This window comes from Rhinatrema bivittatum, chromosome 12 (genome assembly GCF_901001135.1).
Source record: "Rhinatrema bivittatum chromosome 12, aRhiBiv1.1, whole genome shotgun sequence".
In the NCBI taxonomy this organism is placed as follows: Eukaryota; Metazoa; Chordata; class Amphibia; order Gymnophiona; family Rhinatrematidae; genus Rhinatrema; species Rhinatrema bivittatum.
The window spans coordinates 50248299-50274211 of NC_042626.1; the positions used below are offsets into that span (position 1 = coordinate 50248299).

Consider the following 25913-nt stretch of genomic DNA (forward strand, 5'->3'; position numbering starts at 1 on the left):
TAGGAAAAAAAAAAACAAAAACCAAAACTAGGGAACACTACATGAAACTGGCAAATTTAATACAAATCGTAGGAAGCACACAATCAAGCTATGGAATTTATTGCAGGAGGATATGGTCAAGGCAACCAACATAGTGGGGCTCAAAAGGCTTTGACAAGTTCCTGAAGCAAAACTTTCATGAACAGCCATTAGCCAGATGGACTTGGGAAAACCAGAGCTTATCCTCTGGAGTACAATTCAAGAAATAGATCAGCTATTGGGGGATCTACTAGGTACTTGTGCCTCAGACTAGCCACTGTCAGCGAGAGAATGCTGGGCTCTATGACCCAGCAGGGCATTTCTTATATTCTTACTTGGAAAGACAGAAAAGTACATAAACAGAAAAATTTGTCCAGCGTATGTTAATTTTTTTTTAATATATTAACCTGCTAGCTGCTAATCTTTATTCCCTCCTTCCTGCATGATGCCTTTTGCCTATCTTTTAAGGGATTATATATGAACACACACACATGCACATATTTAGAGAACATATGTTGGCTGAAAAAGTTATTGCAATCTGCAAAGAATCCAGTTTACTCTGGATAAAATACAACTACTTTTTCTGGGTCTGTAGCTGAACAAGCCATTTATTAAAATCCCTCCTACTTACAATCTTTTACTCCCTTGGTACTAGGTTCCTGGGGGCCCCCCCCCCCAACAACACACATTATTGTATTTTTCCACTTAACCCGATTCCCATTCCTCTACTGCTTTTAAAATCACTTATCCCCCCCCATATCTCCTATCATATCCTGACATACTATCCTCTGTATAACCCTACCTAATATAATAGAATCCAATGATATTCTGATTATAATCCAACTTTAGGCCTTCTTGGTACAGGCAGAATATCAAAAGTGTATAAATACTTAATTTTTAAAATATTTACATCCCTGACTATTAAAAGTTAACCACTTACACATTAATAGGAAGGCACATTGCCAGAGTGAACCTGGAACCTGAGCCCTGTGGTGAGGAAGAACAGACAGACAGCCAGCCTCGCACCCCTCCCAACCAGCATCTCTATCTCCACGCTGGCAAGGGATGGCCCCTGCAGTAGCATCTCTCCCAAGGCTGACCAGAGACTGCTGCGCATCTCTTCTCAGGTCCAGGCCAGCTGCAGGAGCACCTCTGAGGGCTGCCTGTGAATATTAATGCCCATTCCGACTGCTCTAAAACAGTATTTATCAAACATCTGCCATTATCTCCCAGATTAACCGATCAGAATTATTTTCTTTTCAAAGCAGCAGTACAAGCAAGTTTGCTTACCGTAAACGGTGTTTCCGTAGATAGCAGGATGAATTAGCCATGCTGTATGGGAACTGTCCATCAGGGCCCAGGAGGCGGAGCTTTGTAGCAGAGTGTAGATCTTTGATCCTCTGCGGCTGCGCGTGGGTTCCCGCGCAGTATCAACGGTTCTCCTCAGTCTGTATTTAAGCTAGCGCGTATCGCGGACCTATCGACTGCCAGGGAGGCGGGTGGGTCAGCATGGCTAATTCATCCTGCTATCTACGGAAACACCGTTTACGGTAAGCAAACTTGCTTTTTCCCGTCGATAGCAGGGCTGAATTAGCCATGCTGTATGGGAGTCCCAAGCCTCCGTACACGCTGTTTCCCTCCGGTAGCGTGAGTTGTTGTGGCAGTCGTAGATCACTTAGTGACTGCTTGTAAAATTGTGTGTCCCAGAATTGCATCTCCTGCTGATTGTTTATCTATGCAGTAGTGAGATGTGAAGGTGTGCAGGGAAGACCACGTGGCTGCTTTGCATATATCTACTGGCTGAACGTTGCGGAGATGTGCTACCGATGTCGCCACGGCTCTTAATTGATGAGCTTTTGGTTGTGCAAGCAGCGGGGTTCCTTTTTTGGAATAGCAAAACTTGATGCATTGTACTATCCAGCTGGCTATGGTGCGTTTAGTTACTGCTAAGCCTGGAGCATTTGGATTAAATGACACAAACAGTTGTGATGTCCTGTTTGGGGAATGTGTCCTCCTTTTATAGTATGCCAATGCTCTTTTACAATCTAAGGTGTGTAACAAGCGTTCCCTGTCGTTAGCGTGTGGTTTTGGAAAAAATATCGGCAAATCTATAGTTTGATTGAGATGGAATGTGGAAATAACCTTTGGTAGGAACGAAGGGTGAGTTCGTAGGACAACTTTGTCATGATGAAATTGTAAATACGGTTCATAGTGTACCAGTGCTTGTAGCTCACTGACCCGTCGTGCTGACGTGATGGCTACGAGAAACACTACCTTCCAGGTGAGAAACTTCAGGTGTGCCGACTCCAAGGGTTCGAATGACGGCAGGGTTAGTTGTTCCAGGAGTACATTAAGATTCCACGGTATCGGTGGTTTCACGACCGGAGGACGTAAACGTAAAAGACCTTTAAAGAATCTAGATAGTAGCGGGTGTTCCGCCACCGAGTGGTTATTCATTGGTTTATGATATGCCGCTATTGCACTGAGATGCACTCTGATCGACGAGGTTGCCAGTCCAGAGTCATAGAGAGACTGCAGGTAATCCAGTAACGATGCTGGGGAACAGTCCGTAGGTGAAATACTCCTTTCGCTGCACCAGTTGTAGTAGCGTTTCCATTTGAACGAGTAACACCTCCTTGTGGACGGTTTCCGAGATTCGAGAAGAATGGTTTGCACCGTCTGAGATATCCCTTGCTCCGTTAAAGATGCCCGCTCAATCTCCATGCAGTTAGATGGAGGGAGGATAGGAGTGGGTGAATGAGCACTCCGTTGTCTTGCAGGAGAAGGTCTGGCCTGTCCGGAAAGCGGATTGGGGTCGCCACTGAGAGCCGTAACAGATAGCTGTACCACGGTTGTCGAGGCCACGCTGGTGCGATGAGTATGAGTTGACTGTGATCTGCCATACATTTTTGTATGGTTCTCGTTATTAATGGGATTGGCGGAAAGGCGTATAGGAGACTTGCCGACCAAGGAATTAGGAAGGCGTCCTGCGTGAAGCGGGACGGGCTGGGTCGGACTGAGCAGAATTGCGGTAGTTGGGCATTTTCTTCCATGGCAAAGAGGTCTATGGCTGGTGTTCCCCAGCTGCTGAAGATCCCTTGTAGTACTTCGGGATTCAATTGCCATTCGTGTGGGTAGAAGATGCGGCTCAGTCTGTCCGCTCTGGTGTTTACTATACCCGGAAGATAGGTCGCTTGAAGATGAATGGAATGTCTGTGAGCATGAGAAAAAATCTGAAGCGTCTCCCTGCAAAGGGGCCATGATCCCGACCCCCCTTGTTTGTTTATGTAGAACATCGCCACCTGGTTGTCTGTGTAGACCATCACTCTTCGTCCCCGCAGATAGTTTTGGAACGTGAGTAGGGCATTCCGGATTGCCCGGAGTTCTAGGAGGTTTATCTGCAGCTCCTGTTCTGACGGGGACCAGAGGCCTTGCGTCTCCAGGTGGTCTAAATGCGCCCCCCATCCCTTCCGCGAAGCGTCCGTCGTGAGGACTGCATTGTGAGGTGGGGGGTTGAGCGGTGCTCCTTTTTCGAGAGTGGGTTTCCTGAGCCACCAATCGATATCTTGTCGCATCGGGTTGGTTACCTGAACTCGTTTGTGTAATGGTTGGGAGTGCTGTGTCCATTGCCTCTTGAGACCCCACTGCAGGAGCCGCATGTGGAGTCTGGTATTCGGGACTGTAAATATCGCTGCTGCCATATGCCCTAGAATTTTCAAGATGGACCGGGCTGTGGTACATCCTGTGTGTTGCAGAACCCTGAGTAGTGAGCACATCTGGAATTTCCTGTCCTCTGGTAGGAAAGCCCTGACTCGAATTGTGTCCAGTCGAGCTCCTATGAATTGCAGGATCTGCGAGGGTTGTAAATGTGACTTTGGAAAATTGATCATTAATCCTAGGCGTTGTAAGCATGTTATCGTTATGTTGAGATGCGACTTCAGGACGTCCGGGTCCGATGCTATTATTAACCAGTCGTCGAGGTAAGGAAATATGGTCAGACCTTGTAGACGAAGGTGGGCCACCACCACTACCATGCACTTGGTAAATACCCTGGGGGCTGCTGACAGTCCAAACGGCAGGACCTTGTATTGGTAATGTTTGTTGCGATACTGGAAACATAGGTACTGCCAACAGGATCTGTGGATAGGAATGTGCGTGTACGCATCCTTGAGGTCTATAGAGCACATCCAATCCCTGGGTTGAATTAAAGGTAGGATGGATTTCAGAGATACCATCTTGAACTTCTCTCGTACCAAGCACTTGTTGAGCTCTCTGAGGTCGAGGATGGGTCGATCGCCCCCCCGTTTTCTTTGGAATGAGGAAGTATGGAGAATAGAAACCCTGGCCTTTCAGCGCCCGCGGGACTATGCGGATCGCGTTCTGATGGAGAAGATGGATTAACTCCTGGGCCAGTTGTGGATGTGTTAGGTGTCTCTGATTCAGGGGGCAATGAGGTATGACCGGTTGGGATTGGAAATGTAACCGATATCCCTCCTTTACGATGTCGAGTACCCACTGATCTGTCGTGATGGCCTGCCAGTTGGTCAGGCAAGCCGTTAACCTGCCCGGGGGATATTCCGGTAAATTGGGTGTTGGTGGTGGCCGGGAGTTCAAAAAGACTGTGTGGTCTTTGCCGGAACTGCTGACTGTTGTGGCTGTTGTTGGCGTTGAGCGCGAGGTCGCCCCCTCCTCTGCTGCTGCTGCTGCGGAGGGTTGTTGTTTGGCTGCCGGTTATACGGTAGGTAGTTCTGCTGTCTGAAATTTTGATAGCTCCTGTACTGTTTCCTGGGAAACTGTGGTCGACGCGTCGAGGAGAAATATCGTTTCGCTGGCACTGGGGCAGCGAGGGACTGGACCGCCATCGCTTGATCTTTTAGCTTACTCACGGTATCTTGGAGGCGATCTCCAAAAAGGTTCTCCCCCGTGCATGGCAAATTTGCGAGCTTCTCATGAAGGTCCTCTCTAATAGCACTAGCTTTGAGCCAGGCCAGACGTCTAGCTGCGATCGCCATGGCGGAAGCCCTGGATGAGTTTTCGAATCCCTCGTATACCGCCCTTAGCATATGTCGAGTGCACTCCTCCATGTCCGAAATCACTGCCGGTGTTGACTCCCCTAAGGACGTGAACAGACCCTTAGTGGCTTGCAGGCACTCATACATATATTGGACCATATAAAAATTATGGTGTTGAATTCTCGCTGTCAGCATAGCGTTTTGGTAGACGCGCTTGGCAAAATCGTCCAAGGACTTATTGTCCTTCCCTGGTGGGGCGGATGCATGCGTCTTCGCTTTTTTAGATTTTTGTAAGGCGGATTCCACCACTATGGAGTCATGTGGTAGTTGTGGAGTTGCATACATTGAAGGCTTTTGGAGCTTAAATTTTAAATCAGTCTTTCTGGATACCGACTGTAAATTAAAGGGGGTCTCCCATGATTTTTGCAGGACACCATGGAGTATTGCATGAGGTGGGAGAGCAGCCGGCTCTCCAGGCGCATCAAAAATTTTTAGCAATCCCAAGGTTTCTGCCCTTGGTTCCGGTAGTTTTTGAACCTCTAACTTTAGGATATTTCCCATCTTTGCAATGAACTTGGGATATGTAAGATCCTCCGGAGGGGAATAAGGTTCCGCTGGCTGCTCTGGAGGATCCGACGGGTATCCCGTTGAAGATAGAGGCGAGGAATGCATAGATTCAATAGTCCTCGTCGGAGACGGTGAGTGGGCAGCCGATCCCTGTGGAGAAGGGGATCGGGAAGATGGTAGATCTCTTTGCGCACTCTGTGTGGCGGGCTAGTAGTGTCTGCCGGGCTCGTAGCCTCCGGTGGTAGGGTGTATGTCGACTGCAATGTCTCAAAAAATCCGGCTAGGGAGTGTGTCAAGTCCCAAAAAGCTTTCGATGTGTGGGGCGGCATCGATGGTGGTTTTTCCCCTTGTGTGGATTGATAGGGTACTTCTACTGGTGGAGGACCATAAGTACCTTCCCTCTCCGAATCTTCACTCCATCCCATTCCTTCTCGAGGAGTGGACTTTATACTCCTCGATTTTCTGGATGATGAGGATGAAATTGGGATAATCCCTTGAGAAATCGAGCCCGATCTCTCAGATGTACTCTTATGTCGTGACGACGAAGAAGAAGAGGATCTCCTTTCTTTACGATGAGAGGCATGATGCCTTTTTGCATGACCCGGCTCCCTAGTGGTGGATCTGGACGAGCCCGAATGATGCCGATGCCTTTTTTGAGTTGAAGGCCGTGTATTGTCTCGGGATTTCCTGTCTGACTGTGTTTGTAAACGCTGTTGACAACCCGGACCCTTTTCCCTATGCGAGTCCGCACTCCGTTGAGGAGGGGATCCCCCTATTAACTGCTTTGAAGTGTGACCTGAGTGTTCATGGTGAGTATGTGTGGTACTCTGCGAGTTCCCCTCTGGATCTGTAAACCGTCGATCTCTCTGGGAATTTTTAACCTCTGTCAGGGATTCTGACCAGGGCTCCCGTTGTTCGGGTGCAAGTGATGATTCGCTGTCTGCTGCAGCGGTGTGTGTAGGCCTTGGTGCTGCCTTTGATTTGGAGCGCGATGTTTTCGGCTCTCCTTGTTGTTGAGGTTGAGGCCCCGATTGAATTGCCGGCGCCGATCGAGACTCCGGCGCCGAGTGGGTCTTCGGCGCCGAGTGGGTCTTCGGCGCCGAGAGAGGTTTCGGCGCCGAGAGAGGCTTGGGCTCCGACTGGGTTTTGGAACGCTTCGGCGCCGCCTGTGACGTCTCCGGCGTCCTTTCAACCCTCTTTTGAACCTTTTCCGGAGGTTCTGTGCCTCTATTTGGGTCCTCCTTCCGTGATAATAGTACGGATCGGACCGGGTTGTCTTTAGTATGCGTTAGGGTACTAGGCTCAGTCAACCTGAAAGGCCTCTGTGTCCCTACGTGCAGCGGTTCGGAATTTAGACCAGGGCCCTGGTCTCCCTTGTCCTTGGGCTTCCGCTTTGCGTCTCGGATTTTTGGTGATTGAGGGTCCCACGAAGTTGCTCTCTTACCCGCTTTCGCCGTTTTTGATTTTGGGGCCGGAGAGGAGTGAGTTGTGGACGCCTTGTCCTCCGCAGAGAGCGCCAGCCAACGGTAGCTCCTGTGTCGACGGGCCCTCGGGGACATCTTCGCGCAATGTTCGCAGTCGGACTGGTCATGGTCGCGTCCTAAGCAGCGGTAGCAGCGATCATGTCCGTCCGTGACAGACATGATCTTACCGCACGGACACGGCTTGAACCCCGACTTCTGCGCTGACATTCTTTTTTTTTTTTTTTTTTTCTTGAGGAGAAAAGGCTCCGCGTGCGCTCCCGCGCGCGGAAAAAAACAGACTGAGGAGAACCGTTGATACTGCGCGGGAACCCACGCGCAGCCGCAGAGGATCAAAGATCTACACTCTGCTACAAAGCTCCGCCTCCTGGGCCCTGATGGACAGTTCCCATACAGCATGGCTAATTCAGCCCTGCTATCGACGGGAAAATACTAAATCACTAATCTTACAGAATATAAACAAACCTTAAAATAAGATGATTATTTGTAGAATAAACTAACTCCTCCACATAGGACATTTACCTTAAGTTAATATCTGGGTTAAAGGTCCTCAAGTTCCTCCTTACTACTTGTCTCCACTGAATCCAGTATCTACAACATTCCCCCTAAAATTTAGACTTTATTTTTTGTTTTCAATTTAGGATAGGCAGGGAAAACTTTCAATGCAGCTAACAGGTAAGTTCCTGTAGTCTTAAAAAAAAAAAAAAAGTGCAATTGTCACCAGGAGGGGGGTTTTTTTTAAATTTTTAAATCTTTAGATGTGTATAGAACAATATTAAATATTAAGCTACTGCATTAAAAAATGTTTGTGGCAAGCAGTCAATGCTGTATTATATTTCATGTCCGTGAGAAACTTGGTAGAAGAAAGTGTTGGTACAAAATGAACACATCAATAAGATTTCCCCTCATACGTTCTAACCAAAGTTTGAGAAGGCAATTAGTCATAGTGCCATGCACGGTGTTTCAAAACCATCGGTAGTCACCGTAATGCATAATGCAAAGTTGAGAAAGAGAAACAGTTAAAACTCACAGCTCAAACCTGAGAAAGGATGACATGAATCTGAAACCTTTAAAAAAAAAAAAAAGGAGAAAAAACTACATACTGCTGGTTTGGACACCAGGTGGTATATTAAAACTGTAATGAAACATTCACACACATTCAGGAGGTAAATACTTTCCTTCTCCATTCAGGCTTTTATATTGGGTTTAAAAAAGTTTCATCCTTCATCAGCTACGAATCTAAATCGAGCTGTTGTATTGATCCTCATTTAAACCCCAAGCAGAAATTACATATGCATTGAAGAATATAAATTTCAGGAAGTCTCAAAATTATATTAAAAAAAAAAGCAATGTTAAGCAGTAATAAAAAATAAATACAGAAACTGCAGAAGCGCAAAAATATAAAGTACTGGGGGGGAAAAGAGAACCTATAAACATGACCAAGGAGATAACAATGAACCAGGCAACAAAATGCTGATATGAGAGGAATCTAGATAAACTGCTTCCTTAAAAAAAAAAAAAAAAAACCAAACACTCGCTATTTCTCACTGTCAAATGAAGTCATCTAGCAATAATAAATTAGCATTTATACAACATATTTTCCACCAACAGCATTCAAACCAAGATAGCAACTTTCAAAAGCCATTTACCCAGGTAAAAGCTGTCAAACGTATGCACAGGAACCCACAACATGCCTTCTTTTAACCAGGGGAAAGTAGGTAGGCTCAGAAGTGGGGTTAGCAACAATCATAGTTTTGCATTTTCTAAACTATACGCGTTGTTTTCAGGGGGGGGGGGGGGGGAAGTAATGGGTACTTTTTCCCTAGGAAACTAGGGATGGGGAGAGCCTGACATCAATGATGGGAAAAATCATAGAAACTATTCTATAGAATAAAATCATAGAATATCAAATAGGCTGATGCAATACTGGGCACTCGGGCTGGTGCACCATTTAACACGCAATTGCACACTCATTTTGGATGTGCTTAAATAACTCCCAATGCAATATGGGGATTAGTGTGTCCAAAATGTGCATCCAATCAAACACAGAGCTAATAGTGCTCATCACGTGCAAATTCCATGTAGATGAAGCTATTAGTTATTACCCTGTGATGCCAAAAATTGTCATGTGACCAAGGCACCCATTTTAATACGGCAAGTTTAACACCTGCCTGGGAGGTGGCATTAAAGCATACCACACTCAAGGGCTCACCGAAGAAAAAAAATCCTGCTTTCTGCGATTCCTCGTATTAGGGACAGTGCCATACTAAATAGGAGGAAACAGGCCGCTCCTCTGTAGGGTCAAAAACTTTTGGATCCTGTAGTAGGACTTCTCATGCTAAAGGAGCACAGCATCTGTTTCTTATCCTCCGGTAACATGAGGAACTTGGACTGGCCCCACTTATTGGCCATTTTTTCAGCTTGCTCACAAACCAGAGTGAGCCTATAAAGGGCAATTTCATAAGGTAAGACTTGGAGGTAGCATCGGCCGACCAATTTCTCAGCCATAACCAACGCCTAGTCACTATTACTAAAGCCATCCCTCTGAAGTGTGGACCAAATCGCAGCCCGCATCTGTCAAAAAGGCAGCTGCCAGCTCCATCACTGCCCTGGAATTCACACCGATTCATCGACCTCCTGAGAAAGAAGTAAACAAGAGCGAACCACCAGAGAACAACAAAAGGCTATCTGCAGAGTCATTGCTTCAAAGGCTTGCTTAAGCATGGACTCAGTTCTCAGATCGTGTGCATCCTTCAAGGCTGCTCCTCCCTCTACGGGAACAGTCGATCTCTTGATGACAGCACATCCACTTTTGCAAAAAGTAACTACTCTCTCACCATTGGATCCAGGGGAATACAGTCCTTCCAAGACTTGACCCCTTTGAAATTAGCTTCCGGGGCACCCAACTCAAGATTAATCAGTTCTTGAATGGCCTTCATAATTGGAAAGAAACATGAGGCTTTACATAAAGAAATCAAAATGGGATCTCTCTTCAGCTCAGATATGAATTCAGCCCAGGAATTCCCAGCATCTTCATGGTCTGGGAAATCAGAGCCAATAATGCATCCCTATAAAAGAATCGCAACATAATTTTATATAGTTCCAGAGGAATTTCCCCATCCTCCAAGAAGTGAGGATCATCCATGCCATCTGAATCCCTATTGGGAAGATTGGTTGCCAATCTAGATGTACTTGGATGCTTAGCCACAGCACCAGGCATCTGACCTGGTAAGATTAGGCACAGTCCTTGGCCCCGACCAAAGAGAAAAAAGAGAAGACTGCAATCCTTGAAAAAATTCCACCCAAGAAAAGGCAGAGAAATCCATGCGAATCCAGGGGGCACCTGTCCTGTGCCTACTGAATTACCTTCCCCTGCTGACGAACCAGTTAGGGGAGCTCTAGAGTCAGGTGTCCCTTCTGTCATCTCTTTACATCAGGCTGGGAAGAACCAGGTTTAGTAAAATCAAAAACAAAGGCAATTCCCCCTGAGCTTCCAAGCAGAGCTGACAAGTTAGAAGAAACGACAGGCTGATATGCCCAAATATGACAAGCATTAGAACATAAAAAATTGCCATGCTGGGTCAGACCAAGGGTCCATCAAGCCCAGCATCCTGTTTCCAACAGAGGCCAAACCAGGCCACAAGAACCTGGCAATTACCCAAACATTAAGAAGATCCCATGCTACTGATGCAATTAATAGCAGTTGCTATTACCTAAATAAACTTGATTAATAGCTGTTAATGGACTTCTCCTTCAAGAACTTATCCAAACCTTTTTTGAACCCAGCTACACTAACCACATCCTCTGGCAACAAATTCCAGAGTTTTATTGTGCGTTGAGTGAAAAAGAATTTTCTCCGATTAGTCTTAAATGTACTACTTGCTAACTTCATGGAGTGCCCCCTAGTCCTATTATTCGAAAGTGTAAATAACCGAGTCACATCTACTCGTTCAAGACCTCTCATGATCTTAAAGACTTCTATCATATCCCCCCCTCAGCCGTCTCTTCTCCAAGCTGAACAGCCCTAAACTCTTCAGCCTTTCCTCATAGGGGAGCTGTTCCATTCCCTTTATCATTTTGGTTACCCTTCTCTGTACCTTCTCCATCGCAACTATATCTTTTTTGAGATGCGGCGAACAGAATTGTACACAGTATTCTAGGTGCAGTCTCACCATGGAGTGATATAGAGGCATTATGACATTTTCCATTTTATTAACCATTCCCTTCCTAATAATTCCTAACAATCTGCTTTTCTGACTGCTGCAGCACACTGAGCCGACGATTTTAAAGTATTATCCATTATGATGCCTAGATCTTTTTCCTGGGTGGTAGCTCCTAATATGGAACCTAACATTATGTAACTACAGCAAGGGTTATTTTTCCCTATATGTATCACCTTGCACTTGTCCACATTTCATCTGTCATTTGGATGCCCAATCTTCCAGTCTTGCAAGGTCCTCCTGTAATGAATCACAGTCTGCTTGTGATTTAACTACTCTGAATAATTTTGTATCTGCAAATTTGATTTCCTCACTCGTCATATTCCTTTCCAGATCATTTATATATACATATATTGAAAAGCACCGGTCCAAGTACAGATCCCTGGGGCACTCCACTGTTTACCCTTTTCCACTGAGAAAATTGACCATTTAATCCTACTCTGTTTCCTGTCTTTTAACCAGTTTGTAATCCACGAAAGGAAATTGCCTCCTATCCCATGACTTTTTAGTTTTCGTAGAAAATGAGGGACTTTGTCAAACGCCTTCTGAAAATCCATATACACTATATCTACCGGTTCACCTTTATCCACATGTTTATTAACCCCTTTTGGTAGATAGAGCAGCACAGCAGATAAAGCGCTTATGTTTCTTCATTATAAGTGCCATCAGTCTGTCAGTATGCTTTTAACAGGCAACTGAGAAGTGTGTGTCCAGTTGTATCCGTGCTGGGAAAAAAAACAAAAAAAAAAGAGGAGTCTAAAATCTAGGTGTACAACCCTGTGCTTCTATGAGTGCCCAAAAACTGAACTCCCAGAAGGACCGCTCAGATTGTGCGCATAGGTAAGTGTGTGCGAAAAACACTCAGATGACTGGACTAACACTGGACGCCCAACCAGAAGCCCAAACTGTGTGCCCAAACTGGACACACAGCCAAAGAACTGCAGAGGGCAACCTAATACGCAGGAAAAGCATGCGAAATGCGCTGCAGTGAACAATTAAAACCTGAGAGCAGGGCATAGCCAAAAATGGCCACTCAACCTGCCAGGCTGCCCACAGCTGCCAAGCTCCTCCAGAGGCAGGAACGAACATTGGACCATCACACAGAGCCTGAAGGGAAGAGAAATCCCTAAAAACACTTTTTTTTTTAAATTTATTATTTTTTACCCAAGCTCAGCCCCATCCCATCCCAACTGAGCAGAGTCGTTCTCCAGCTGAAGGGGGAGAGGGTATATACCATCACCGCTGTGCTCTGCTTCCTGCACCCGCTTGCCTTTCAGCTGCTTTTTACAGCTAAGTCCACACTGGCTGAAAACCAGCTACCGGACAAGGCACTCATCTGAGGGAGGAATTCAATATATTTCACCTCAGGAATTCTCAACTGAGGAAGAGACCATATGGTATCACCAAAGGAGAGCAGGGCAAATTATCTTCCTTCTTTTCTCCTTCTAAAAACTTTAAGTAATCTCCAATATGGAGATGCACATCCACCCTCTGCAGAAGACTGAGAATACTTGCGGGCTGATGTCAGTGCAGGGGTGTAGGTGTACTGTGATGTCAGCTTTGCTTCATCTCCATCTGCTGATAGAGGTGCATAACCCACTTGTTCTGGATCTACCTGACTAGACACTAAGAAATATTTATTTTAACATTTCTAGACTGCTTATCAACCTAAGTGGTTTACAACTAGATGTTCATAGAATTATAAAACAGGAATTAAAATTTAAAAAATTAAAATAATCATGACACTATGGAAATAAAATGTAAAGAGAAAAAAAAAAAAACACCACAAGTACAACATTTACAATCAGATGACCAAATGAAATACAATTAGAAGATCACTATTTACAAGACTCTGGGAAATCTGATGGTGGCACAAACTAGATATAAAATTGAATAATGGATTAAAAGCCAGTTTTAAAATGTGCACCTTGATCATCTTTCTGTACCTATGAATAGGGCTTCAGCCTTGATGTTACCTGATAGACTATTCCATAGCACGGAATAATCACTCACAAGACTTGTCCAGTCTTATCTGCTTGAATGAAGGAACACACAAGCTCTGAGACTCCTATCTTATATGCTTCTTGTTGGTTGATAGGGTTTATATTCATATTTATAAATGATCTGGAAAAGGGAACGAGTAAGGTGACCCAAAATTATTCAAGTAGTGAAATCACAAGCAGATTATGAGAATTTACAAGAGGACCTTCCGAAGCTTAGAGACTAGCCCATTATTGCAGGGTTCTGGAAGGGACCCTAGTGTATAGTCCTGAACAAGAACAGTTGTTCCAGTGACTGGATTTAAATGAGCTGGAAGTGGACAAATCCCCACACAGTTGCGAATGGAGACTCATGGCGCCATATCCCAGCTCTGGCTCCAGTTAAGATGGAAGCTAAACAAGCAGCAGGAGGAAACTGCCAGGTCAAAAGTGTTTTTAAAATATCCTTTTTTTCTTTCCTAAAAGGAAACAAGCCAGCTCAGTTGAAATCTAAGGTAGCTCAGAGCACAATGCAGTGCCATCAAGCACTGTTAAAGCTGCCCCACCATTGATTAATACCTGTGATCACCAGCTGACACCACTTCTTGCCAAGCTTCCAATAAAGGAAAATGGTTTCTCAAATATGATGTATTTAATATAAAAAATTCATAACACAGATGAAATTTAATGTGGATACGTGCAAGGTGATGCATATAGGGAAAAATAACCCATGCTATAGTTACACAATGTTAGGTTCCATATTAGGTGCTACCACCCAAGAAAGATCTAGGTGTCATAGTGGATAACACATTGAAATCGTCGGTTCAGTGTGCTGCGGCAATCAAAAAAGCAAACAATGTTGGGAATTATTAGAAAGGGAATGGTGAATAAAACGGAAAACGTCATAATGCCTCCCTGTAGTACCTTTCCCTGTTTCCTGCCTTATGTGAAGCTCTCAGCACTGTGTAGCCCTAATGTTCAAATTTACTCTCCTATTCTTCATCTGTTAACGTATAACCCATGACAGCTTTTGCTAAAGACTGTTCTCATTATGGTATAAATCTACTTTGTTTGTTCACAAATTCCTTCAGCCGAGAACTATCCCCTCACTGGCCTTTTGCATACAACTCTCCACTAGTGCTTGCTCTCCTTGATACAGCTCCATTATACACTTTCCTCCTTTTTTCTCATATCCTCCCCCCCAATATGCCCCCCTTTTCCAACACCTCGCCCAACTCCTTTCCCATCCCCCGCCCTCTACTCAGACTACCACCCTCTCGCCCCCCACTCCATCAATTCCAGCACAAATTCTTACTCCCCATCCTTATCTCCCCGATAACACAACTACTCAGCCTCACTACCCTATCACTCATCCTCTTCAATGCCCAGTCCATATCTAAAAAAATGCACCTCCTTGATGACCTTATCCAAGATCTCAATCCTGAAATATGCGCAGTCACTGAAACGTGGCTCAAAGATACAGACAGTCCTTCTAAACCAACTCCCATCCTACTCACATGACATTTTCTCCATTCCTAGACCCCCCAAAAAAAGGGAGGTGGCCTTCTCCTTATTGCTAAAAAAAGCCTTAAACTCACGCATAAAAAAATCAGCCCCCCTCCCAAACTCGAAGTTGCCATATTTAATTCCCCGATCCTTCAAATCTGCCTCATATACGCACCTCCTGGCCTCCTGGAACATAATCTCTCCCCACTCATCGAACTCCTTACCAATAGCATCAACAATGAAAAGCCAGCCATCCTCCTGGGTGACTTTAATCTCCATGTAGACACTATCCCCCTCATCATCATCCTGTGAAACCTTCCTGACTGCCCTTCAGGCCCTAGGCTTCACACAAATTCTCAGCCCCTATTCACAAGGCAGGTCATACCCTTGACCTTATCTTCGTTAACTCTGGCTTCCAAATCACCTCTCCCCCCACCTACACCCCTGTCCCGTGGTCTGATCATTCTATCATAGAATCCCACCTCGCAGTTAGTGATACGAACTGCAACCAGACCCAAAACAAGCCAATTTCATACCATAAATCCTGTACAACTGATGAGCTGTCCTCAGCTCTAACAGACTCTCTTAATAAACTCGATTGCTCGACCCCTGATACCGCACTCAAATCCTGGGTTAACCTCACCCAGAACATAGCCAATGATATATGCCCTCTCATCACACGCAAGCAATGCTCCACCACCTCCAACAACAAACCCTGGTACACCAAGGAGCTGCTTCAAATGAAACACAACCTCAGACAAAAAAGAAAGATTGTGGCGCAATAATCCCATCTCACAGCACTCCTCTGCATACAAATCCTACTTACTCATATACCACCAAGCCATTCAAAATACCAAACGTGACTATTACGCTGCTAAAATCCATCAATACACTTTCAACCCCAAAGCCCTCTTCTCCTACGTCGCAGCCCTTACCTCAACCCCCACCCCCTCTACCACAGATGTTGAAACAAGTTCAAAATGTGAAGAACTTGCTCAGTTCTTCCACAACAAGATAACCAACCTCCTTCTCACCCTCCCCCAAACGACTACCCCCCCCCCCATCGGCCCCGTCCTTGAACAATCACCCACCTCCTTTCCCCCTAAAAAATCCACTCAATACTCTAGAACTCACATCCTCTAAGGAAATAGAGGCAATCCTTAAGAAATCCAAACCCGCTTCCCACCCATCTGACACCATACCTACGAAATCTCTCCTCTCCATCCCTACCATCATCACCCCCCCCCCTTAGCAGAGATTTTCAATTGCTCCCTCTCCTCCGGCTCAGTTCCCGACCCCCTTAAACACGCAATTGTCAAACCCCTTCTCAAGAAACATAGAAATGACGGCAGAAGACGACCAAACGGCCCATCCAGTCTGCCCAGCAAGCTTCACACATTTTTTCTCATACTTATCTGTTTCTCTTAGCTCTTTGGTTCTATTTCCCTTCCACCCCCACCATTAATGTAGAGAGCAGTGATGGAGCTGCATACAAGTGAAATATCTAGCTTGATTAGTTAGGGGTAGTAACCGCCGCAATAAGCAAGCTACACCCATGCTTATTTGTTTTACCCAGCCTATGTTATACAGCCCTTATTGGTTGTTTTTCTTCTCCCCTGCCGTTGAAGCAGGGAGCTATGCTGGATATGCGTGAAGTATCAGTTTTTCTTCTCCCCTGCCGTTGAAGCAGAGAGCTATGCTGGATATGCATTGAAAGTGAAGTATCAGGCTTATTTGGTTTGACCCTAAAAATCCAGCCAACTACCGTCCCATATCCAACCTCCCACTCATCTTAAAAATCATGGAGAAAGTGGTTAACACACAACTCTCTGACTACCTAGATAACAATAACGTCCTCCACCCCTCACAATTCGGCTTTCGTAAGAACCTTAGTACTGAAACCCTCCTACTCTCTCTGACTACCTCCTTATTGGCCTTGATCAAGGTAAAAACTCTCATTGCTTTCCTTGACATCTCTGTGGCTTTTGATACCATTAGCCATGATCTGCTTATCTCTCGCCTTGCTGATATCGGCATTGCGGGCACTGCCCTCCTTTGGTTTAGATCCTACCTATCCAATAGATGCTTCTCTGTTAAACTAGGCACCTTTGACTCCTCTCACTTCACCCTCTCACAGGGGGTCCCCCCAAGGCTCCTCCCTCTCCTCCACTCTAACATTTACATCCTCCCTCTCTGCTACCACCTTTCAGAACTCGGCCTCAAATTCTACATATACGCTGACGATATCCAAATCGTCATCCCCATACAGAACTCACTAACTGTGACCCTAGATTTTTGGAAGGAATGCATCCTCTCCATCAATACTTTCTTGACCTCCATTCAACTTGCATGCAATGCTGCCAAAACTGAACTCCTTTTCATTCCAAACAAACAGTCACTCAAGGTCTCCCCCTCATTCGACCCCATGACTGCCACCCTCACCTCCCAACAACCAGTGCGTAATCTCGGTGTCCTAGTCGACACACACCTAAATCTGAAAAACCATATTACATCAGTCTTAAAAGGGGGATTTTACAAACTTATGGTCTTTAAAAAACTCAAACCCCTTCTCCACACACACGATCTCAAAACTGTCATTCAATCTACCCTATCCTCAAAACTTGATTATTTGTAACTCCCTCTACCTTGGCCTTCCCCTATCCACTATCAGACCACTACAGATACTCCAAAATGCGACAGCTAGGTTGATTAGTAATGCTCATAAATCTGACCACATAACACCTGCCCTGAAGGAATTACACTGGCTCCCTATTTCATACCGTATTCTATTCAAAATCCATACCATCTTACACAAAGCCATATACACTCAAAAACTCCTCATGGCTAAATGAACCACTCAAACCTTCCCAGTCCTCCCGACCTTCTAGGATGAACCGTAAATGCACACTGCAAATCCCCCCGTCTTAAGAAAGCCCGTCTTACTGCCACAAGAGATTGTGCTTTCTCGATCGCGGGCCCCACCCATTGGAATACCTTACCCCTCCATCTCCGCCTTGAGCCATGCCCCTTAAAATTCCAAAAAATGCGAAAAACTTGACTTTTTCACCAAGCCTTCCCAGACTAATTTTCTCATTGTCCCCTATGCCTGCTCACCTGCACTCAACGGATGTAACCTTAACCCAACCAACTTTGCTGAATTCTTTAAATATGTAATTTTATGCCTCTCGCTGCATTCTGTAAATAGTTTTGTTTTCCATTAGTTTTTACCTTTCGTTCCTTTGTACCACTCTTTTAATCTCACTTCTGCCTTTACTTTAATCTCCTTTGTTTTGTCCTGTTACCCTTTTCCCCTGTTCATTGTAACTTTCATTTCCATCTCTTTCTTTGTTATAATGTAAACAGATATGATGTGCATTTTAATGTCGGTATAAAAAAATCTGTTAAATAAATAAATAAATAATGCCTCTGTATCGCTCCATGGTGAGACCGCACCTTGAACACTGTGTACAATTCTGGTCGCCGCATCTCAAAAAAGATATAATTGCGATGGAGAAGGTACAGAGAAGGGCTACCAAAATGATAAGGGGAATGGAACAGCTCCCCTATGAGGAAAGACTAAAGATGTTAGGACTTTTCAGCTTGGAGAAGAGACTGCTGAGGGGGGATATGATAGAGATGTTTAAAATTATGAGAGGTCTAGAACAGGTAGATGTGAATCTGTTATTTACTCTTTCGGATAGTAGAAAGACTAGGGGGCACTCCATGAAGTTAGCATAGGGCACATTTAAAACTAATCGGAGAAAGTTCTTTTTTACTCAACACACAATTAAACTCTGGAATTTGTTGCCAGAGGATGTGGTTAGTGCAGTTAGTGTAGCTGTGTTTAAAAAAGGATTGGATAAGTTCTTGGAGGAGAAGTCCATTATCTGCTATTAAGTTCACTTAGAGAATAGCCACTGCCATTAGCAATGGTAACATGGAATAGACTTAGTTTTTGGGTACTTGCCAGGTTCTTATGGCCTGGATTGGCCACTGTTGGAAACAGGATGCTGGGCTTGATGGACCCTTGGTCTGACCCAGTATGGCATTTTCTTATATTCTTATGGCAATGTACAAATTTATACCAAAAGGAGGAAAAAGCAGTATCATAAAGGTTCACATCTCCTTGTGTTTCATTTAAATTGCTTAAAAAAATATATAAGCATACGGGAATTTAATAATAAAATCTGATTGTAGTTGATGCTCATTAACTAACGTTCTTTTTCATAAGTGAATATCTGGTTTGCATAGGCTGCTTTACATAAGGAAATAAACTCTTATCCTAGCAATTGGCAGATTCAGTTTCCAGACATCTCACTTCTTACAGCGCCGAATCCAGCGGCAAAAAAAAAAAAAAAAAAAAAATATACCCTTATGTTGTTAAAGGTTTAGGTGGCAACTAGATTGTGGTTCTGGAACAACCCCAGACACCAGGTCACCCAGGTTCCTAAAAATATTTGAGACGTGGTGTCTGCTTGGCAAGAGATGCTGGCACAGATAAAGCAGAGGGAAGATGCTGGAGATGAGGAAGGAAAAGGCAAAAAAATTAAAAAAAAAAAAAAAAAATCCTCCCCTCCAAAAAAAGAGGGTCTAAAAACAATGGAGTTAAAATTAAGGAAAAAAATGTCAATTTAAAAATACCTAAAAATGTTGACCAATTTTTCCCACTTGGATATCTAATAAGATTTTTTTCATAAGCATTTGGATTAAGACACTATGATTATATATTGCATAATTTCAATCTGTCATTCAACATCTATAGACCAGTGGGATAAGCACTGTGAACCAGGATCCCGGAGTTCACTTCTTTACAATTTTTTTTCCATCAATGAGAACAGTAATACTGTTCTTAATATAGCTGTCACTAATTGATCACATTCAGCACAGTACTTAGTACTGCACACATTTCAGCAGTGCATCCACCAAACCAATTTGGCTGAAAATTGGTATGGTGGATGTCCACTGAAAATTGTGGGGGAATCTCGAGTCTACCTCCAATTGTTCCATTTTTCAGAGTACCTGAATCCTAAATATATGTTACATATGCTTAACATTTTCAGTGAGATATTTCTTGGTATTCTTTTCCAGTGTGTCTATATAATGCAGTTTTCGTCTGTGACTAGTTTGGATATAACACATGTAACGCTGAATTTTCCAATTTTCTATGTCTGTATGTCAACTTTTGCCAATGCAAATGTTTTGCTTCTAGGCCCTTTTATTGCTAATGCATAATCATGAATGCTGATTGACACCTTCAAATCATATTCACAACACTACGTTTCCCAGCTTACCTGCTGGTTGACATATTACAAGCTTTCAGGAGGCAATCACCCAACTGATAAATCATTGTTTTAAAGCTCTCTGCATTCTGATGCAGGTATAATGCTGCAACATGGACCATGTCAGATTTTTTAAAACTTTGCTCAAAGATATTCTTTGATGGTTTTTCACCAGATTTATAAAATGGATCCCCTTTAACTGTCACTGTTTTATGCACACTTATAGACTTATAGAGACTATGATCAGGTCAGGGAGAAGATAAAGGGTTCGCACTCAAAAAGCGGGGAGTAGCTGGCTTGTTACGGCGGTTACTACCCCAAACCAAATGTGCCTGATACTTCACTTTCCATGCATATCCAGCATGGTTCTCTGCTTCATCGGCATGGGAGAAAGACTGATACATCACGCATTTCCAGCATAGCTCTCTGCTTCAACGGCAGGGGGAAAAAAAAAAAACAAAAACAAAAAACTGATGCTTCACGCATATCCTGCATAGCTTCAACGACAGGGGTGAAGAAAAAAAGGATTCGCAATCACAAAGCGAGGAGTAGCTGGCTTGTTACGGCGGTTACTACCCCAAACCAAATGTGCCTGATACTTCACTTTCAATGCATATCCAGCATGGCTCTCTGCTTCAACGGCAGGGGAGAAGAAAAAAAAAAAAAAACCAACAAGGGCTGTACAACATAGTCTAGGTAAAACAAATAAGCATGGGTGTAGCTTGCTTATCGCGGCGGTTACTGCCCCTACTACCCCTAACTAATCAAGCTAGATATTTCACTTGGATGCAGCTCCATCACTGCTCTCTACATTAATGGTGGGGGTGGAAGGGGAATAGAACAAGGAGCTAAGAGAAACAGATAAGAATGAGAGAAAAAATGTGTGAGGCTTGCTGGGCAGACTGGATGGGCCATTCGGTCTTCTTCTGCCGTCATTTCTATGTTTCTATGATCATTGAACTAATGGAAGTTGGTCTTCCATTCCTATTTATATGATCTCCCTTTAGTAAAGGTTCCTTTCGTGTTTATGTTTTGTGCACCACTGTTCTGAACTACCGAATGCCACAGTGGAGTATTTAATCTGATTTTGTGTACATCCTTCAAGAGTTCATGCTTTCTCAAAGCAGTGACAAAGAGAAGGAATTTTTAGCAGGATGGAGTCATAGCTTGGAAAGAGTGACCTTACAACCTGTGTGTTCCACTTTCCACCAACACAGATCAGATGTAGCTCGTAAGCCACGGTCTCAGTCAGCTTCATGCTGGAGTTGGCTAGGACATAATGAACAATGGCTCTTACTGTCTGCAACTGTGGCAACATACCAAAACTATGCAAAACCTAATAAGTCAATTACTTGAAAAGATGTCCTTTTGCCAATGGTTTGGCCGACCTTGGACAAAGCCATTGCCTAAGCAAAGAGGTAAAAGAATGGTGTGAGGAGCAAGGACACAAGAATATTAGGATCCTTTTTATCCCCAGCAGAATCCCTGCTGCTGACAGCAAGTGACCTTGATTTACTGCTGGGGTAATAGTTCTGTTTGGTAAGCCTTGCATGTGCCCATCTCTGATCTTATCTGTAGCACTCTGAGATGCTGAGTCATCCAAGGATGTAGCCACAGGATATTATTCATAACTCTTGTGTTATCACATTTTAAACTATTTTACTTCTAATCAGAAGAGGCAGTTAGCGTAGCTGGGTTTAAAAAGAAGGACTGGACATTTACAAGACAAAATGTCCATAAACCATTATTAACCAGAAAGACATTGGGAAAGACACTGTTTATCCCTGAGAGTGAGCAGCATGGAATCTACCATGAGGGATCCTACCAGGTACTTTTAGGCCGCTGCTGGGACAGTATGCTGGGCTTGATAGACCCTGGGTCTGACCCAGTATGGCAGTTCTTATGCATAGAAATACACCTGCTGACATCATTACTGTCTCCGAGACTTGCCTCTCTCTCATCTAGGAGAATCCATAACGTTCTGCTCCCAATATTTCCCACAGGGTAACCGATGTCTTTGGGACGAGGAGTGAAAATAAGTTAAGCCTGACATACAACAAAAAACAAAAGCCTCCCTGTAAGTAAAGTTACTATACAGTTCATGACAATAAGCAGGAAACACTAGGAAAAAAGGACAGGTACCAAGCTTTGCAGCATCTGATAAGGTAATATTTTTGGATCACCTAAAAAAAAAAAAAAAAAAGTCTATGCAGATTGCTATTTGGTGGCTCTTTTTGTTTTTTTGGACTATACTAACATGCATCCAATCTCTTTCACAAATCTCAATGCATTGACTGGCTTTAGTCAAGCAATTACTGATCAAGGCGCATTACGTATGGTCTGCTTTATTTTTTTGTTACATTATGTTTCTCGGTTTACATAGAAGCAGAATATAATAGCAGATAAGTAGCACAAGGCCTGTCTAGTCTGCCCAATTTCATTCCTGGTGCCACAGACTCCAGCTGACCTCTGGTTTCCCCCTCACTTCTTCACTGCTAAAGATCCCCCACTGTGCTGACTCCAGGTTTTAATGCTTTTACTGTGTTATCTCTACCCCCCCCCCCATCTTTTCTCATGACATTAATTTGCCAATCCACATCCAGGCAGGTTGTGTTCTAGTTACACCATAAGTTACAAAACATTCTAGGATAAACAACAACATGTCCCCAGTAACCCATTATCATCATTTCCATTTATGGATTACTTTGCCCTTGGTGTGACCATTTGACTACGGTCATTTTTTCCTACTCTAATTTCTCAATGCATATTATAATGCTACATCAATATTTTATTTATTTGAAGTTTCTTCTATAACTAAGTTTGGCGAAAGCCTTCACTCCGGTTTACATTTGAAACAACATTTTACAGTCAAATAGCATTCGAGAACATGATTAACAGTAAGTAATCTCCCTGAAACAAATAGAAATCACACAGTATATCTAAATATCTATTGTCACAAAATTTTACAATCTGCCACAGAATCAACATTCCTGAAAGCTTTAGCATCTCTTAATTCAATCCTTTCAACAAAGCAGCAGGGAGCTTACCTGCTGCCTTCAATCTCCTGCTCTGGCCCTAGCCCTTCTTCAGTTGCCCCCCCCCCCCCCCCCCCCTTCCTCTTGAAGGACAGGAGTGAAGTTTGACTGCTTTCTCTGGCCACTCTATGTCTGATCCCTCAAAGATCACTTATATCCACAAAGTACAGATGATTTTGATATAATTCCTGGATGTACGTATAAAAGAATTTCATGTTTATACAAAGGTTCTTGCACCTGCATATGGGACTAATCATACACAATTTACAAATACCTGAAGGTATTCTGAAAGTCTATAACTTGTGCTAATTCAATCTTTTTTTTTGTTTGATTACCATTTGTCCAATATATGTGCGCAAATCTTTCTGTGTAGCTAACATGGCTAACTGCTGATACTGAAGACATTTTCAAGTACTTTCTTAAGAAGAAAAGATGGTTACACTTTTTCAATTCAAAACAAAAGTGACATTTCACAGTTTAACTGGTCTTAATTTGATACATTGTTGAGTTTTGTACTTGATACATTTTTATTTGTATATAATTTAAATAGTTTAAAAAGACAATATGAATGTTTTCAATTTAAAAATGTATTCTTGCATAGTCAGTGTGAAACTTTATGCAAATTTGCCACAATTTTTTAAAGTCTGCCACAGGAAACCAGGGGCTCTGCTTATACCATTTCTGCAGAATAATGCTTCCTATAATTTGTGCTCGGGAAGTACTTTTAATTAAGCTTGAAACAAGTTGTGTTAAATGACCTCGTTCACTCTTACCAATGAAGAACAAGATATTCAAGTTACAAAATTAAAAGGAAAAAACAAGTGTGCCATACAGCCAGCAAGCAATGGGAGAGAGGACACTGAAAAATCTCATGAACAAACATTTTAAAACTTATACACCGCTTGAACAATGGGAGTAGACCCAAGCGGTTTACATATAGCTACTGAAAGTCACAAAACCTCAATTTCAGTGACTCAGCAAGATAAAAGGACTGCACGTTCCCATCTCACCTTTCCCACAAATGACAGAAAAATAAACAAAAAAAAAAAAGACACAAACCACCACCAGCACGCAAGTTAGACAAGCCCTTTTTTTCACTGAACAAATTCTATATTTCAGACACATTTTTCAAAATGTTCGTTTGCTTACCGCTTTGTAGCCTCACCAGGTGGATTACAAGTCTGAAAATAAAGCGATAGCAAGTGTCCCAGAGCCAAATATATACGGAGAGAGAGAAGATTTTAAAGTACTGAGAGATGCAATCAGAGACCAAGAAAATATGGGGAAAAAAGATAGTTCCAATTGTACTGGGCACCACCAGCTTGATTAAAAAGAACTTCCAAGCGCACTTTGATATGTTGACATAAACTCCACCTTTGGCACAATGCAAGTATTTAAAAGAGCACGAGCGGTAAATCAGAGATCCAGGTACCAGCGAGGTTCATTCATGTCATAGGTACAAGACGAACCCATTTGTAGATACTGCCCCCTCCCTGTAAGGAGCCCTAAGAGCCAACTTTTTTAAGTGACTGCGAAGAGGACAAAATAATATATATAGCCCCTCCTTGGTGACAGTGAAGGTGTTTGCTCAATTGGGGATGCTCGAACACCTAGAGAAGGCACCTATGGCTACAAGAGTGACAACCTCCACATGCAAGACTTTTTAAAAAAAAGCAGTGATCCTAAGCAAAATTCATAGGGGACTAGAAACTGACCAGCCCGGCCTTACGACAGCTCTAAAAATACAAAATAAAAAGCAGAGACAGGAAGCAACTAGAGCTTTTGTTTTCTTTTTGGTTCAGAAACAGATTTTCAGAAAACAAGAAAGCTAGACATCTAGGTCTCTTCTGATAACAACATTTCTAAAAAGCACGGGGGTGGGGGACGGGAGGAAAGCAGCAGACGCAGAAAAAGGTACTGAGAACTACCAAACTTAAGCCACTGATGAAACTCACTGCAAACCAAAATCAGAGGGAATAATACACCCTGATACACATACACGTTTTAGCCTTCTTTGTAACAAAAAAACAAACAAAAAAAACCCAACAACAGCACAGCCCAGTAACTGTGGCCCCGTATCACGAAGCCGGCGAAGGCCTTGTTCTAACAGAGGAAACACTCACCTCCACAGGCTGCAGACGGGATGGAGGCCGCTAGGTCTCCACCGCCTCCCACGAAAAGCTTCTTTCTTTCTAGTTTTCCCCCCGGACACCACGAGAATTAACCCACTCCAAAGACCGAAACAAACTCTGCCACTTTCCGTCTCCTCCTCACCCTACGCCGGAGGAGGGTCGAGAACCAACGTTACGGCCACAAGCTCCGCCCCTCTCACGGAACCGACATGAAACCTGTCCAATCAAAGCGCGAGAGCGACCGTACTCCATGAGGCGGAAGGGCAAAGCGAGGCCAATCGAGGCGTTTTTCGCCACCGCCTCCTTTGTTGAATATTCATGAGCCCCGCGCCTGAGCCCTTCCCCCACCCCTTCCACCTCCCATGCCTCAGCGGAAAGCGTGAGAGGAGACGTGCTGGTGTCGCGCGGCGAGAGAAAACGCGTTCAACGTGCTCTTCCGCCGGCTGGGACCACCGCCCCTCCGCGGCAATTATCTGTCTCTCAGGGCGAAGCGAGACGTGACGTCAATTTAGTGCGCGCGCCCGGCGGGGGGGAAGGCCAATGACGGGAATGTCCTGCGGGAAATCAGCAGAATTACTGGCAGCGGTGACGTCAGTCCGCGCTGTCAGGGCCCCATCAATATTAAAAGGGAAAATTGTTGTCGCGTGATATGAGTGCAAGTGCCAGGGTCTGATGGGTAGCCCA

At 43.9% G+C, this 25913-nt stretch overlaps 1 protein-coding gene across 1 annotated transcript in view; it reads right to left on the reverse strand.

Moving 5' to 3' along the window:
• STAT3 (signal transducer and activator of transcription 3) overlaps positions 1 to 25528 on the reverse strand; it is a 186441-nt gene extending 160913 nt beyond the window's left edge. The window contains exon 1 of the mRNA XM_029572565.1: positions 25221 to 25528. The gene's annotated coding sequence lies outside the window, so the exon portion shown is untranslated. The remainder of the gene's footprint in view (positions 1 to 25220) is intronic.
• Between the last annotated feature and the right edge of the window lie 385 nt (positions 25529 to 25913).